The sequence below is a fragment of the Haemaphysalis longicornis genome, unplaced genomic scaffold (genome assembly GCF_048455015.1).
Source record: "Haemaphysalis longicornis isolate Haplotype H1 unplaced genomic scaffold, Haemaphysalis longicornis Haplotype H1 scaffold_7, whole genome shotgun sequence".
Classification (NCBI taxonomy): domain Eukaryota; kingdom Metazoa; phylum Arthropoda; class Arachnida; order Ixodida; family Ixodidae; genus Haemaphysalis; species Haemaphysalis longicornis.
In genome coordinates, this window is record NW_027526422.1 from 15,793,689 (window position 1) to 15,811,086 (window position 17,398).

Below are 17,398 nucleotides of genomic sequence, written 5' to 3' on the forward strand. Positions count from 1 at the left end.
GAGTCCCCAGGTTATATTTCTGGTTTGAGTGGCGTCTTTTCTGCTGGAGTCGGAAAAACAACAATGTCTGAGTTTCGCTTGTTAACTACCGTGGCCATGGTCTTAATTAATCCGTAGTCTTATACTCAGTGCAATTCACAGGCCACATTTGGCTGCACTACATAAAGCGTTGATTTTGCTTCTTTTTGCTTTTTGAGGTATTTTTTTACGGATGCTTGTTAGGGCTGCTGGAAACTGCGTTTTTCTCAATTTTGCGTCCGACCATGAATAACACTTGTTTTGTTGCCCTATTTATTTCCTGCAGGAGCGTGACGACATACGCCCATCACCGACAGCGTCACGGAGGATGGCTGTCTCCTCTCAACGGACAAGTACCTCAAGACAAGTGGAGCACGCTTGCGCCAAGGACAGCAGCCATGTATACCCAGAATAGCCCAATACTGGCGCATCGCCTCAATAAGGTGTGCCGTATAGGCCTTCGAAATAGAGACTCCAACGTCAAGAGTAGAGTACGGTTTACTTTTGTTGTGTATGTTGCTCACACAGTGTTGCAATAAAAAGCTTGAAAGTAACATTTTCTTTGTCGTGGGTACTTTGTCGTGAACAAGTGGCCAAGAAATACTGCTTCTGGTCTCTTGTGTTTACTCCTGTCTACTGAATTGTCGGTCTAATGGATCGACAGTCACTCATGGAGTACTTGCACGAGCCAGCACATCGTCTTTTAGTATGCACGGTTAATCCAGAGGGGAGCATTTGCAGGGATGAACATTTAGTCTTGAAAGCATCAATTGGTCTAGGGAGAGTAATGGGAAAGATTAACGATTGATACGCAGAGGACCAACGGTTGGTCTCCAGTCGACTAACAGGGGTGACTAACAGTTGATCTGCAAGGGACCAACAGTTAGTCTTTATGGCGGACCAACAGTTGAACCATCAAGGGACTAAGTGTAGAGGGACTAACAGTTGGTACCCTTGCCGTTAGTCCCAAAAAGGACTAATTCTAGTGGCAACGCAGTTAGTCCCCAAAAGGACTAACGCCGATGCGCCGTTAGTCCTTTTTGGCTAAGAGTGCTCCAAGACGGTGAAGCGAGCTATAGCGGCCTTGTGCCTCCAATCTGCTCTCTACAAATCATACGAGCATGCCATGGAAAAAAGTTTTGGTCATCAGATGACCAGACTAGAAGCCGCAGGCTTTCCTTGCGCAATGCTCACTGGCGTGACTGAGGTTTTGCTTCGTAAAACAAAAACTGCCTTGACAAAAGCTCAATCAGAAACTTTGCACACACACACAAAAAAAAACACACCCTGAATTTATACCTTACGCGCACCGATTCGCGCATAATCTAAAGAAGGTCGCCACGAGGTATAAGGTCCCAGTCGTGTTTTCAGAACCGCTTAAACATGACACGCTCTGCGCACGAACCGACCCTACAAGGAAACGTAACAAAACATGCGATAAGAAGCACGCTAAACCTTTTGTAAATTGCATTGAAGGTGTTGCGTATCAGATACCGTTGGATTGTGGCAAAGTATACATCGGCCAGACTGGTCGATGTGGTCATGAGCGACTACGAGAGCACGCCCTTTCCATGATAAATGGGACGGGATCACACTTGCCGTTCCACTGCAACGAATACCACTGTGTACCCGAATTTGACAAAACAAAAATTTTGAAACGAAGTCGGGACGTAACGGTACGTGCAGTAGCGGAAGCCTTCTACATCAAGAGAAAGGGAGATAACTGCGTGAGCGTGCCATCGATGCTAATGTACGCAAAATAATGTGCGTTCTTGGATACCTTTCTTAATGTTTGTTGATATGTACCCTCACCAGATGCCTGTTAAAAAAAATTTAGTCCACGTGTGTGATTACGCCGAATGTATATATGCATGCCGTCTTATCAATAAAAAAAAAACCAGTTGCGAGTTAGCGCCCGTCCCGTCCTTTTAACGCTCCGTGTCTTTCGTTGCGCTAAATCTTATGTCTGTAATATGAATCAACTCGCCCAGCAACACGTCTTACCGAAACAAGGGCTTGCCGACCAGGACTTGAAGGACGTGGAAAAGCCCACCCCACTTGTAAGAAACCGTGAAGTAACACAACGTTACAAGCTTATTCAACAGAAACTCCTGCTAGCTCGCCCAAACCTCATGAAGTCTCAAGACACGACTTTCAGACTACTACTACGAACCTACGCCTTCATTTACCAAACTATGTCACACCGGCAAATTTCTAGCAGAATGCAAATACTGCCAACAGCCAGGTACGCTCATACATACTGTCATAGAGTGTGGAAAAAAACCCACACCTGCCAACCCTTCCCCGCACTCACAGACTCCACGATCAGCAGAAGACTCAGCCCTTGAGTCCTGGATCAGCTCCTGCACACAGGGAGAACGGTCGGTGCTAAGACGGATCATGGATTCCAAAGAAGAGGGAGCCCCTCCTCCAAGAACATCTCCGATGCTCTTAATAAGCACGCTCTGTTCCTCTCTCAGCCTCATCGGCAAGTTATTCATTTTATCGGGAAGTTGTTTCACTCATTGCTGCGTGTCTCATTTACCTCTTGCTTTTCTCCATGGAATGGCGGCCCTCGACACCCTCGGTTTTATCGCTCGCTGCTGTTTCATGGTATCTAGAGTTTCGCAAACGAAAGATAAGAAAACCTGACGGCTGCTGAGCTGACCCCATATCCTCCCCGTCAAAATTTAAAGGAAGCAGTCCCTCGGCTTTTCTTTTGACCCCGAACCTCAGACTGAAAACGCGGCGCCTCACTTGGCCTCTATGCACGTTTCCGGCTTCCCGCTTCCCATCTTTTGTTTCACGCTTACGTTCCGTTCCTGCCTGCAGTTCGGCGGCGTCGTAATTGTTGATGGCCCATCCCGATCGCGTGGCCTTATCTCCCGTTTGTTTGGTAACGCCGCCAAGGCCAGATATAGGCATTTTTTTCGCTCCACACATTTGGCCGCCAACTGGCAGCATTGCCTTGAGTGAGCAACGTGTGAGTGCGTTTTTGTTTCAATTTATCTTCGGTTTTGATAAAGTAATGTTCTTCAAAATAAGGCATTTATGGTGTTTATTGTGTTTTTATGGTGTTGGTTCGTTTGCTTTGTTGCAATGACTGTTAGTTCGCGAACCGACTACCTTGAACCTTCACAGAAAAAAAGTTATTCAGGGGGTATGGTGTTCCTTTTTATGAAAGGGGCGATGTTGGGTGCTGCAGCCTTGCAAAACCAAAGTTCCGAGTGTTCGAAGTAAGAAGCCACGTACAGAAAAAAAAAACTCCCGCGCCTTGCCGCGAGGGGAACACGAGTAAATGCAGAGCATTGGGTCCTCAGTACTGATTGAAGGCAGTGTTGCTTCCATCGCTTCTTCCGTGATGCTGGAGTAGCAGACACGAGTAAACGTGGGCACGAGCGTCAACCAAGGAAGGAAGGAGCAACGCAGTGAGTGAAGCACGAGCGACCGCCAGACGCTTTATATTTGCAGCGCGCGCAGTAGAGGGAGAGCAGTACGGGGGGGAGAGCGCGCATGCGCAAGCAGCGCGCGCCCTTCCACGCCCCACCGCGCTGCTATCACGCACCTGTTACGCCGAGACCGCGACGGAGCGAACGGGCTGACTACGACGCATGCGCGCGCCAGCTGCTGTTGAGAGAGAGGAGGGAAGGACAGGCGCACCTGCTGCGGACGCGGAGCTGTTGACACCGTCCGACACAGGAAGAGGCGAGGCTAAGAAATGCTCTGCATTTAAAACAGCTGTGTTCCCTCTAGGAGCTTTTGCCAAGATGCGAATTTCGGGTGCAGCAAGGTTTAACTCTTTCGAATCTCCAAAAGAAACTGTATTTTGTCCCCGGTCCTGGTTTCTGTTTTCGTTAGTTCTTGTACTGATTAAATGAAACCGCAACTCTACACGCGAAATTCTACCAGATGATAAATGCATTGACATTCCTTGCCACAAAGCGCAAAACACGCAACACATAACGTGCGGCCCGAAAAGTAGAGGACGGCACCCATTCCAATGATTCCACAGATAAAAAACGAACCAGAAAAGGAAATAAAAGCAGACTCTCTGGAGCCAAGTCTTACAGTGGCCATGTAAAATATATTATTTTAGGCGATTAAGAAGTAACCGCTTCTTCCTTTGATTATACATCAAGAAATGCTTGATGCTGGTCCTCTCTTGCGTAACCACCACTTTAGTTTTTGAAGGACGATGTGAATGGAAGTAGTTGAACACACGCTTCTTCTCAAGCGTGATTGGAAGGCCGTATACCTATTTTGCTACAAGGTGTGCTTCCTGATTAGCATGAGAGAATCTCCCGCCTTTGTTCAGCAGCGGGCGGACTCGCAGCAGCGCAGATAAAAACAAAAATGCCAGGCACCGGCAGCTGCAGTGCCGAACTATTTATTACCTCTACTGAGCCCACGCCACGCATAAGCTTAGCCCCCCGAAGGCCCCGATGCAATTTTGTGGCCATTCCTTCGGCGAAAATTTTCTCAGGGGCCGCTTTTAAGCGGCGTAAAGCGTACGGGGCAGACTAATGTAGTTTCTAACGTGCGCCGACGTTGCTTCCCAGCGTGCACTGTACTGAGCCCTCGAGCGTCCCCTGGTACGCGTGATTGATCGGGGAAGAGGGAGGACGCTGTTTATCCAGTCGCTTACTACGCTATCAATCACGCAGAATTACTGTGGCTTTGATGGCTTATTCGCTCCAGGGCTTTGTATATTCACTCCTCTTTGGTATGCACGTGGCTCTGCCTTAGGTGCCGCATTCCTATTACTGCTTTTCCTATAACTTCGCTCCACTTCCCCCATCCCGATCGTTGTTATAGTTCGCTTGAGAAGTTGAGCAGCGTTCACGGGTTCTTCTTGCTTTTCCGTGTATCCTCCGCCATCTGTTACAGCACCTGGTATTTTGTAAACGATGGTGTTCTTTGTTGGGCTAGGTAAGCACCGAAATTTTCGTCCGTCGCCAGAATCGCAACAACTTCGGTCCCTCCAGTCTCTCTCCCCCCCCCCCCCCCCACCCCTAAAATAGTAAACTTAACAGCGAGAAAATAAATGACAGCAGCCTGAGTGGTGGCAATCGAGCCCACTTCTTATGCGCGGGTTATGGGAACTCTACATTGAGGCACGCACGGCGCAGGCATGACTTTAGGCAATTTTTCTCTTCTTACCGTACAGAACTAAAGGAGCTCCCAAGAAAGACGTTTCACTCGCAGAAATTGCAGGGGAGGCTTTCAATTTTACAAGAATGTCAGGACGAAAGACTAGTTGGGCCTTCTTTTCATCTGCTAATGAACTATATGTAAAAATTTCATGTTGCTCTCATCGGGCAGCTGCCTCAGTTTCACACGTAGCCGTTTCTTCTCGACTGCTGTTACGACGAGCGGAATTTCCACATGTCCTATCATCTTCCGCCGTTGCGCACTTTCTCGGTCTTCTCCATCCGCGAGTGTGGCTTGGTACGTCGTCACCCATAGCGATGAAGGAGGGGAGCTCTGATTCCATGCGGCGGCGGATAGGAGGCGCGTACATGACGTACTACAGTCAGTCGCCCTTTCTTAGACCCCTCCTACAATGCATGATGTTTCCCTTTTTCAGGGAGCTCAAATTTTCTGAACCTCACAATGCCTTTAATGCGAAAGCTTAGATCCCAACGTTTCAAGTGCCTGAGTTGTGGGGTAATGCAAACAAAAAATAACGAACCCTTTCCTCCGGAAACAGAGGGGCACGTGAAGGTTGACCTCGATCGAGGGGCCGTGCCTCAGGGAACGCGAAAACGACCAAAATCGAAACGCAACAGGGCAAAACAAAAACACGAACACTCCTGCCAAAATCAAAACGGAATGATCGTAATGAAAACGCGAAACAATCCGTCGACCAATACGAAACCCTTTCATTTCGCTGAGCTTTACCCGCACGCAAATGTTTGGTGTACGTTATTGTAGTTCATTCTTTTGCGATTATTGGAAACCTTTACGTCGTTCAATGGGTGCCCACTCTTCCGCGGAGCGAACAACGCGCGGTCTACCCGTGCCGCAGCAGAAGGTAAACTGCCCGACGAAAGCGAGCGACCGCATCGGGGATCAGACGTGGTGCGTGCACCGATGCTGATGGGCTCCCGTTGCGGTGGGACATAGCCTGACACCTGTGAGCGTGCCTGCCCCAGCTGTGAAGGGCGAGGCGAGCAGGGCACGTTGAAAAGTTGGCACAGTTAACACTTTATCCATACTGCCAATCACTTCCAAAGCATCATAACGACCATCATAATCGCAATTAGACATGTAGATAAAGTTGCTTAGCCGCAAGGCGTTACGGCGTACGCCCCCACCGACGGCGCAAGTCAGCCAATACAATCTTCGCTTGAAAAATTCCCGGTAATGTTTGACATTTTTTAACAACGTGAAGGCTGAAGTCTACTTCGAGCTCCTGTTGTTCTGCTGTTAAATTTTTCTTTGAAGTTGGCCGTTGAAAAATTGGCCGCGTATCTGCTCTTTCGTTGCAAATGTCGCCAAAAGACGATAGTCTTTATCGACTATTGTTAAGTAAATGCCTCCCTTCGCTTTCCCGCTCACCTCTCATGTTGTTCCTCTTGCGTCGCGCTCCTCCCAAGGTAAAGACGCCAAAGGTTTGCTGAAATCATTTTGAATTTCCCACGTTCCACTCCTAAATAAAGTTGCTTAGCCGCAAAGCGTTACCGACGGCGCAAGTCAGCCAATACAATCTTCGCTTGAAAAATTGCCGGTAATGTTTGAATTTTTTTAAGAACGTGAATGCTGAAGTCTACTTCGATCTCCTGTTGTTCTGCTGTTAAATGTTTCGTTGAAGTTTGCGGCCACGCCCTTAGTACTTGGCCAGCCCCCTGTATGCGTTTCCTTATATATATATATAATCAAATTAAATAAAAAAGGAAAGCAAGCATGCGCCAGCCTCTCTATAGCAGGTGACAGCCGATTAGAAATATAAAAGAAAAGGAATATAAATTCGCTCGCACCTAGAGTCCAGATACGGGTGAAGCGTTGAATCTTCTGTTTAGTCATTTGTATGCCGGGCAATTAGGTGCAGCTTTCCGGCTCATCGCAATTATTTTAAAGTATCACTGTAGAGTTATTTAATGTAATTTAAAGCATTTTGGCGTGGCTAATACTGAGGGCGAAAGCTTGCATTGTGTGAAGTTTGAAGCTCTGCACCTAATTCTACTACATTCCAGAGCCAAGAAAACAATCTCATTGATATGTACGGGCGGTAACATCTGAGTTACGCCAAAAAACTATGTAAAGTTCCGGAAAGTATCTTTACAGCGTTCATGTCCAAGTAGACACTCTGCTCCATGCGAAATATCACATTCCTGTAGTGGTTCCACTATGTTCCCGAGGATTCCAAATTTGGGCGAGAAAGCTGGGGATGTATGAGCAAAAAGTAGTTCGACAGGTTAACGGGCCTGTGAAATAATCAGAAATTCTCAAGAACATAATCTTGTCTCTAATTTCTCGAAGGTTTATTTTCCAAAAATAGCACCTTAAACATCGCCCACTCCCTTAGGAAAATGTACTCCCGAAGTTTAAGTCTCTATGCTCAGAACTTTCGGCGGGAACAGTGGCAGATATGAAGGCTACTAATCAGCTCTTCTTCTCGGAACACACAAACCACGAGAACCTCCGGGCGGCATCAGCGAAGAAAACTTTTCTGCGATTTGCCCAGCAAGCCAATCGAGCCTGCAACTGCGGGCATCGGCGTACGGCTAGTGTTTCGCTCTCTCAATCAGAGTGAGTGCCTTGTTTATGCATCTAAATCTCTGACCTTAATAAAGGGCACGAATCCTGACACATGCAACAAAGGACACAGAAAAAAGAAAGGCAAGCTGTAAGAAAGGGCTGCTTGATCGTCAAACGCTGCCAAACTGCAATTTACTTCCTATATTGTTCCCTTGACAGTACGATCATTTGATCTTGGTACGAGATTGGAAATTCGGAAGTAATAAACACGCTGCGTCTTTTATTGGCGCCCCATAATCTCGCCTTATACCGGGAAAAGGCACGTCAACTACAGCCCCCTACTTCTGTAATGTAATTTAGATTCAGTGCTGCAGAAGTATTGTTCATTCCGGATCAGCCCGATCGGAGGGGAAAAAAATAATGCGGCAAGCTGGTGTCGTTATTTCTTGATGCCATTAACCAGTCTATCTAAAATAGAATGCTCAGTTGAAATATCATCTTTCTTACACTGATTTATAGAGATACGGGAAGCTACATGCCACAGGAGTATGCAGGGTAAGAGCTCCGGTAAACGCGTTGCTGCCCAGACCTGGTTGTCTGGAAAGGGATGCTTGCGCACGTTTCCTTTTATTTGCATTTCCTGCCAGCATGGTGACGAATAAATTTTGTACTGCATAAATTAGTCATAAATTGAGGGCAATACTCACAGCGCGCCGTCACTAAGTTTGTCAGATAAAGAGGCACCTTTGCTGCGCATGGCTGCAACACGTCAGCATTGGCGGTGGGAGAGGGGAGTGATTTCTGGTAGGCTGTGGATACTCATATGTGCGTATATGCGAAATAAAACTAGTTGGAAGTTATCGCTGTGTTGTGTGTCGTCTTTATTGTCTTCGTTCTTTGCGCTATAAACTTGTCAAAATCGCCACACCAAGTTGCCCAAGAATCCGTACTAGCAATACTTGTAGATGATCGAAATGACTAAATAAAACACCTACCAAGGTCTTCACACTAAGCTTCTAATATGTTCGATATAGGCACGCAGTAAATAATTTTGGCGCGATGATGTTCCCTTGTCTGACGAGCTTTTCCTATTCCTCGAGTAAAGAGCTATCGTGACCGTGCGATGGTTATTTACGCCCTCCAAGAACGCTACTCACGTCTGCTCTTCCCTTTTGTGCTTAATGCTTGCATCACTGCGGTGGTACGTAGTGAATCAAACGCTTTTTCGTGATCTCAGAATGTCACGCAAGCGTGCTTATTATTCTCCAGTGATTTAGTATTACACGTTTTATGGCGTGAGTGTGATTCATTGGTGATCCTTTCTTAAATCTACCTGTCAGTTGTTGTAAATCTAAAGTTTCAATTTGCGTATATATGTGCCTAAATAATTCGTAGAACACAGATAGTAGGTCGACTTGTCTGTAATTAATAAGTACTTAGACAATCCGTTCTTGTAAATAGAAAAAAATGCACGCGTTAAGGACAGTGACACGCATAATGTTCTTGGGACTTCTAAGGCTTCCTAGAATTATTTTGTTCACCTTTATTAAGAATCTAAGTTAAGGAACTTCGGTATTAATACTCTGGTGTTAAGCTGCGATAGAGGTCTTTTTTCATTTTGTTGGGCTTTCATTGGATCTCTTAAACATAAAACAGGTTTAAACAAAAATTCCCTGATGGTTTTCAAGCTGATGCGGGGATTACTGGCGAAATGAGCATTTTCCAAGGCGTAGGTCCGGCAATAAATCCAGGATTTAAAAATGCGCCCGACACAAGCATAAAGGCCATTATTGAAGGCATTTTCATAGCAAAACACTCTACAACCGCTTTATGCGGATAATTAATTATTGTGCTACTGCAAAATATAGCGCAACGTATTTCTGCTACATTTTCCCTGGGCACACCACAGCGAAATTTGAAGTACACCTTCTTTTTTCGCGTACCCAGAATTTTAAAATCTTTTACTTGAGTCATTAGAAACCCCTTTTCGGCCGCTCTCATTTGCCCCTGTTTGTTGTCATAATGGTTTTCTGCGATTTTGTTCCTTGGTTTAGCGCAGAAATTGGTGTCGAATACGGAGCTCAGTCAATGCTAAATTGCTTCGACAGACTTTATCGACCACACCAGCTTGTGTAAATGGTGAGAAAGCTGGAGGATCGAACAGATATTTTTGTGTCAGCTTTAGCTATAGATGCTGGTCGACATCAGCTAGGTTGTTTTAAAGTGGAATATCGCGGGGACCCGGGAAATCTTGGCCTCAGCACCGACGCATTGCTTGCTAACACAAAAAATATTAAGACAGAAGAAGCACAAGTAGTTATGAAAAATCTAACCCGGTAAAACGGGAGGCATACATTGTAGAGCAGTGGCGAGACTCGCAATTTTTTTTAAAGAAAGAAAAAAAAACGTTTGTTTAAACGATATGTCAGAATTCAATTGCATTTAAATCCCGTATTCATTGGGCACAAATGTTAGAGGCTTATCCGACTTTACTTGAAGTTGCAGTTGAAGTTTTTTCGCAGTCATGTACAATATGGTGTGAAAAAAAGCCGCAGTACTCGCGGCCTGGCGCTGCTCCCCTGATGATGAAATTCTCGTTATTACCTCAGTGCCAGACTACTACTCACGATGGCCGGAGCAAACGGTAACACGGGTCAAAGAAAAGGAAACAGAATAGAGAAACTTGTTTGGTGAGACGCCAAGAGCTGTCACCAGCTCACGTCATCTCCCCCAGACTGGCAACAAGAGCGTCATAGGCCAGGCTTAAATTCCAAGGTGTTCTAAGTGTAGATATTGTAATACTTTCAGTTTCAGCCTTCTCTTAAAGCCGTCGTTTTGTTCCCGTCAGTAACAGTCACCAAATGGCACTAAGCTTAACGAGGGGGCCTTCACTGCCGCCTTTACATTTTATTTTAATCTGTAATCACGCGTATGACAAAATAAACGAGTGTTTGTACACGAGGGTTTCTGATAATGCCATTTACCTTGACGTCTAGTGCTGAATTGACAGTGTGTGTGAAAAACAGGGAAAAATGCCGAGAACTTTTTTTCACTCTCAATTGACAACTCGTTTCTGCGTATGGATTGTGAATGCGAAGAAAGGAATGTCCGCATGAACGATTGCGAGGCATTGCTTTTTTCTCTCCTTGTCGAGGGGCTTTGACATCCTACCGCTAGGGGAGCTTTGCTTAGCGATCCGCCTAACGTTTCCAATGGCTTCGATCTGTCTCCTACACGTTGAGCCGCTGCTCGCTCCTGCCCCCGCGTAATGGAAGAGTTGACGACGAGGGTGAACTTTGCTGTTTGTTCGCTGGGTTGCAGCACTAATCCGCATCGCACATCGGAGGTGTTCTGTTGTAGACGGCCATTTCTCGCTACAGGCGACATTACGCTCGCTTTAGGAAACATCTCGTGCGATGGGACGCTTCCGAAGGCACCTTTTAAGGGATGAAGCCTCTTGGGGACCGGGGCTATTTGCGTCTCCTAGCCTCGTCGTCGTCGTCGTCATAACCGTCGCCGTAATCGTCATCTCATGTACTCACAATACTAAAACACTGAAACACTCGTTTACGCCTCGCGCTAGAACGTAACGCGTACTAAAAAACACCGGGACAGTCGTTTACACCTCACGCTAGAACGCTTCGTAACGCGTACTAAAAAAACACCCGGACCCTCGTTTACGCCTCGCACTAAAACGTTTCGTGCTTCAAAAAGACACGAGGCTTTTACAGCAAAGCTGTATAGCTCTACTCCCCAATGGTTTTATCTTCGTTGGCAAGAACGCCAAGGCGCCAAAAATATACTTATACACTGAATGCTTCGCTCCTCCACAGGTTTCACATTAGGGGAGTAGCCCGGGATTTTTCAAGTTAGGACCGTCCGACGCCGGCATTTCAGCAGAATGCGCCAGTTATTGCTCTCACAATAAAATTGGAACGTTTAGTTTTTTATCACAGGCTATCGGTTCCGGATTTAATCAAAGTGCGTGCGGTTTCACGTAGCTACCAATATTGCATGATCTCTTTCAGACAAATCATGAAGTTGTGTTCCCTCGTGCCGAAGCTCAGGCGTCACACTTAGCTCCACAAATTTACACTCCCTTTATCAGCCTTAACTTTTTTGCCAACATCTCTCTAGCCAAGAAAGAGAGGTATTTAAACAGACAAATTCGGGACGCCCAAGAAAAATTACAAGCTCATCTTATGCAATTTAATTTAAGCCTGTGGAAACTCAGTCCAGTCTATAATTCAGTTATTCTATGTGCAATTTGGTTGGTGTTAACCTTTCAAAATGCGTATAGATAATATACCCTTAAAGAATGCCTGTAAATTAACTATTGATTATACAACCCCACTGTTCGTTCTTTTCCTACACTTTCAAGTGGTGCTCGCACGGCGTTCTTACGCCTACTGCTCGCCCTACGCCGGTTGCTAAAACGCTGTTTTAAAAGTGATTTATGTGGCCAGTGTGTTATCTTAACGTTGAAGCCAACGACGTATTTATTCTTCTTTATCTCTTGCGTTATGCAGTCCTGTTGTAAAATTTTGCTATTCGTGGGCTTGATTTTTGTATGAGGTGCTGTGTGGTTCGCTATCACTGCCCCAGTGAACTGCTTTCATTTACAAGTTCATCTACGCGATGTCATTTGTATATTGTATCGCTCACTTCTGCCAAGGACCTTGTTTCAAAGGTCGGAAGTAGTAATTAATTAATTATTTAATTAATTAATTAAATAGATAGATGTAACTTTATTAAGGAAAGGGCTGGCTCAGAGGCCTATAAGAATGGTAGGGCGGAAAAGGTAGGGGGTAAAATTAAGTCCGGCTCAGAATGTCAGCCGTGCGAAGTCCCTGAGGGAATAAATAAATAAATAAATAAATAAATAAATAAATAAATAAATAAATAAATAAATAAATAAATAAATAAATAAATAAATAAATAAATAAATAAATAAATAAATAAATAAATAAATAAATAAATAAATAAATAAATAAATAAATAAATAAATAAATAAATAAATAAATAAATAAATAAATAAATAAATAAATAAATAATCCTTCTGGTCTGACGGCGATTTCATTTGCATGTCAGCGCATTTGAACTTTCGCTTGCTAATTGAGGTTGTAAACGGGTCTTTGCAGTTTACGATAATACTGAGATCTGATCAGAATACTTAAAAACAGCATGTTCCGGGACCAGTTAGTATTTGCCTATTATAAACATACTTCAGGGCAAAACGTGGTCACATAAAAGCAGTTGCATGTCTTGCACTCGTTCTTGTACGTGTCTTTTTCGCGTTCAAGAGTGTCTAGAACTCCCCATTATGGAGCTAGAAGGCATAAGTAAAGTAAAACCACAGGGTAGAAGTATAAACAAAGAAAAACCACGAAGACAGTGCTGACAACGTACGCCCTCGTAGTCCCTCATCCAACAACTACACAGCGGTCCAAAGTGCGCTTCTTGCTTGATCAAACATTCCACTCTGTATTGGGGAGGAAACCTATGTTTGGCGACTCTTGCGGAGCAGTGGAAACGCTAGAGAAGCGACAATTGAATTAAAGCCCTCTTCCTCTTACAACACTGGCTCGAGGGCCCGACAGGCAGACAACCCTCGCAAACTTCCTTGCGCACAGTTTACGCACCGCCGGTGCTCACTCAGGAGCACCTAATTAAAATTCAAAGGAGAAACAAAATGAGGAGCATCACTTCACCAGAAATCTTTTTTTTTTTTTGTAAGTATGTCAGAATCGGGAGTTCCCTTCTACTGTCTCTTATGACTGGTGGAGTCCGTCTCATAATTGTGTTTTTCAAGCAAGGGAGGAGCTGGACACAGTAAGGATTTTAATAATAACGATCTCGATGACGATGCGCAAACGTACCAACCGAAATTTCTGCACGGAGCCCCCACTCATCACTTCCTATATAAATACGAAAAACCTCCTGTCGCACCTGCCAGTTTTCACGCAGAAGATCCTCGGTTTATTCCCACCCACCATAAAGCGCCCCAGAGGCTGTTCAGAAACTGAACCTGGGACGTTAAAACCACCTCTTGCCTCAACGCAAAGGACGGATCACGAAGAGCGCGGGCAAAGTTTATAGCGCGACATTCAAATCCGAGCGTCTCCCCTGCACGCGAGTCTCACTGCCTTTTTCACGCGTCAGTGAAGGCCAAGATCAGGAAAAGCTGACTTTTCCCCAGAGTGCAGGTTGGGCTCTTATTCGTTCCCGGAGGCGCTTACGAATTCGCCGGAGATGTGCCGCGCTTGGCCGCATCGCAACACCAGCTGCCAGGTACGGGCACGGCTTTGACAAAGCGTCTTCCTTTGGATGCAGCTGTCTAACTTCTTATGTGAGGGAGCGGGATTTAACAACTTTAGCACGGGGCTGCCTGAGTTGGTCGTGCAGGTGGATTGCCTGACGGCGCTGAGTGTTGATGGAAATAGGGTTATGAAGCCTTGTTCTCCAGCCGGTGTTGAACACGCCCGCAGCGAATGGTTCGCGGGGCCAATATATCCAAAGCGGAGGAGAAGCCGGGTGTGGACGACGAGGTTTAGCGTGTAAGATGCAAACTTTGTCGACATTCTGGCGGCTGGTGCATCGTTGATACGCATGCGGGAATTCCTCAAGATGTCGGCTTGCGAACCTTGCCGAGATTTTCAATTCGCTTTGTGCTTGTATTTCAATTTCGCAACGCCAATTTCACAACCAATTTCGCAACGCCTCAAATCATTGTTATTAAAGAAGATAGGGTTCCTATTTTCTTCCGTTTCCCTTTCTTTTTTATTCTTTTGCTGGCACACAAATAACTCCCCTCGGAAACTCCCATCTCGCTATCGCTTTATTCGCTTTCATTACTATTAAATCAAGAAAAACGGGTTGTAGCAACTCGAACCAGAAGTTTTCCTCTTTTTCTGCAGAACTACTCTATTTTTGTGTTCTTGTGCCTCTGGAGGGCAGCCCTGTGAGCCGGACCTTTTCCTGTGCTCAGCATATAAACGCTATATGAGGGCGTGTGGGGTCTTCCGTATGAATTCTTTGGCAAAGTTAGGGATATGTGGTGGCCTTCAGTGGTGATCGATGCTATTTGTTGAAATAAAATTGAGCAGCTGATAATTTGCTTTAAGAAATCATGAAACAAGAAAAAACGCGTATTCCGCAGAAAAAGGACACCCGGCCAAAAATGCATGTGAAGCGTGATGTGCTGCATACCCGAAATTTGAATGTGAACTCAGGGAGCCCTCACTATTGCTCACAATTAGTCGGCCATCATTCCGATGGGAACTACCCATTTTTATGGGAAACGTGGTTCTTGTACGAGGTAAAAAGGGAAAGTGACAAGCATTGCTTCCACAACTTATTGCACGCCATTTCTTGCTCTTCATTCCAACTTAACTCTATTGGTGCGTGGAGGCACTGCTACTGCTTGTCATCTTTGCATCTGAGCTGGGCTCGACGTGATACACGACTTTACGTATTAGACTGCTACGGTGAGCGCCACAAAAAGAGCTGTTGCTGTGCGTTGCACATTCCCCTCCTTTTACGAAGGTGCCATCGAGTACCCTCGTTGTGATGATCACTCTACTAAGGCGGCAACCACGTTGTTCCCTGTAAGCTGTCTCATGCATGACAATGCTCCTTTCCATAATGCCAGTGCATAGAACCGGAATGCTACCGCCTGTTTTAAGACGAACAATATCAAAATTACTTAGATCTGAGGTCACAATTTCAGCTTGAATGAAGTTAGCTTAACATGATACGGCAAGAAACAAAACAAGAAAACACTACACAGGGCTGGCATTGCCATTTCGCCCATTTTTCGACCAGATCATGACTATAAAGGCATAGATAGCCACCGAGCCATAAAATGTAAGGGAAAAAGAAAATCAAAATACCTCAAAAATAGGAAAAACTTAGTGTTGAACCGTGCTTTTTTTCACTGAACTGGGAATGTGTTTATACACGCATTTTTTAACAAGAGTGTTGCGTCCGTGTAAGAAACTTGTCTATTTTTATAAAAGGGTTTTTCCAACCGCAATACTTATGAATTGTTCGCGCAAGGAATGATATTTTACAACAGTCCGCTTTCTTCACGTTTGCCTTCTAACTAGCTGCTGATTACCCCACACTTGTTTTCTTCTTCGTTCCTTCTATTTCTGACAAAACTATAAAAACATACAAAAATTATCGCAGTTATTCTTATAACGAGAAGTTTCCAGTTATACAGCATAGGAACAAAAACATGGACCCATTTCACTGCAAGAAAAATCTGCTTTGTTCTTTCATCCGTCTTTCACTAAAGCCTGCCTCTACATTCTGGTGTATTTGAAATAAACAAAACTTGACAGGAGACCGATTTTCCTCATTAGTGCCGCACGTCGCAGAGAGCCGGTTATTTAGGCTCAACTTTCCCTTCCTCGCATTCCTTTTTTCCCAGCTGCTGCTCCTTGTTTAAGTGGTGAACTGGGACACCAGGCAAAAAGGAACGTCTTTCGATATACGTATTCACTTCCCAGCGACGACAAAAACGGGAAAATAATTAACTGTGTCGAAGAATGAAGCCCCCGGGGTCACTACGCTTTATATGCACTTTTGTTGGAAGACTCTGCCTTCCTTTAACAATTCCATTTTGTGCCATTTGTGATGGCAGTTGCCTGCTTTCACTTTTTTTTTTGAGTGCCAGAGGATGAAGTTTACGTTTTCTAAGGGCCTGTTGGCTACCGATTTATTTTTTATTGCTAGACTCACGTCTTCGCTGCCATTCATATGCTGTGGCTGGGAGAGTGTTGTACTGGCGTTTCAACAAGACAAACGTTAAGATCAAAAACTTAAACAACTTTCGCTTCATTCTTTTTTTTTCTTTTCTTTCAAGCTCGGTTATGGTAACGTCAACTCCTGGAAATTCAAATTTATCAGTTGTGTCCAAACACTTGGTTACTTTTTCTCACATGAAAAAAATAATCCAAGTCATTGGTGGGATATATTAGTACAGGTATTGGTATTGTTATGAGCTTAGCTTACAAGGAGGGCAGAAAACATCAAAAGTAATGAATTATGCCCTGCTACGCTTATGTTTACACGATACATTTTGAGCAATTGAGCTTCTGTGTGTCATTGTAGATCCTACTCCAAACACGTAAAGGTCGGAACGCCTTATGTAGCTGTGTTCAGTAAAGCCGAGAAAGATAAACGGCATCGCTGAGTAGAATAGGCCACTACCTTCAGTACGAGCCGCCTTGAGAGGTGTAGGCACGTACGGGGACAAACAGGAAGCTTCTGGCGATGGCGAGTGAGCGGAACAAGTGGTGACGGGCATGGTCGCAATGTTCAGCAGAAGGTACAACTGGGCCTTCGAATTCGCATTCTTAAAAAGTTCTAATCACCCCCCGTGGTTTATAAGGCGAAGATTTCTGCGCCTCACTGGTGCCGTCCATCGTTACGCCCACTGCAGGAAAGCCAATTTCCACAATTCATGTAACAAGATTGGCGAGTCTCGCACTACTGGTGCAAGGCTGGAGAAACAGCAGAGCTGGCGGCCCCTCCGCCTTCGTCGGAGACCCGCCTGTTGCACCTCACATGGGTTTGCGAACTTGCCGCTGAAAGGTCTGTATGACTGGCGGGCCCGGATTGTTTTGTGCGCAGCCTTTCACATATCTCCTAAAGTGAACCATGTTAGCATGCG

The 17,398-nt window shown here is 45.2% G+C and overlaps 1 long non-coding RNA gene across 3 annotated transcripts in view; it reads right to left on the minus strand.

Moving 5' to 3' along the window:
* The window catches only part of LOC144147127 (uncharacterized), a 442,884-nt gene that overhangs the window by 226,666 nt on the left and 198,820 nt on the right, over nucleotides 1–17,398 (minus strand). For 2 of the 3 annotated variants that reach the window (XR_013317829.1, XR_013317828.1), the window contains exon 2: nucleotides 2,333–2,381. This is a non-coding gene — a long non-coding RNA (uncharacterized LOC144147127). Of the gene's footprint in view, nucleotides 1–2,308; nucleotides 2,382–17,398 lie in introns of all 3 variants that reach the window. The other variant, XR_013317827.1, reaches the window with a different exon arrangement.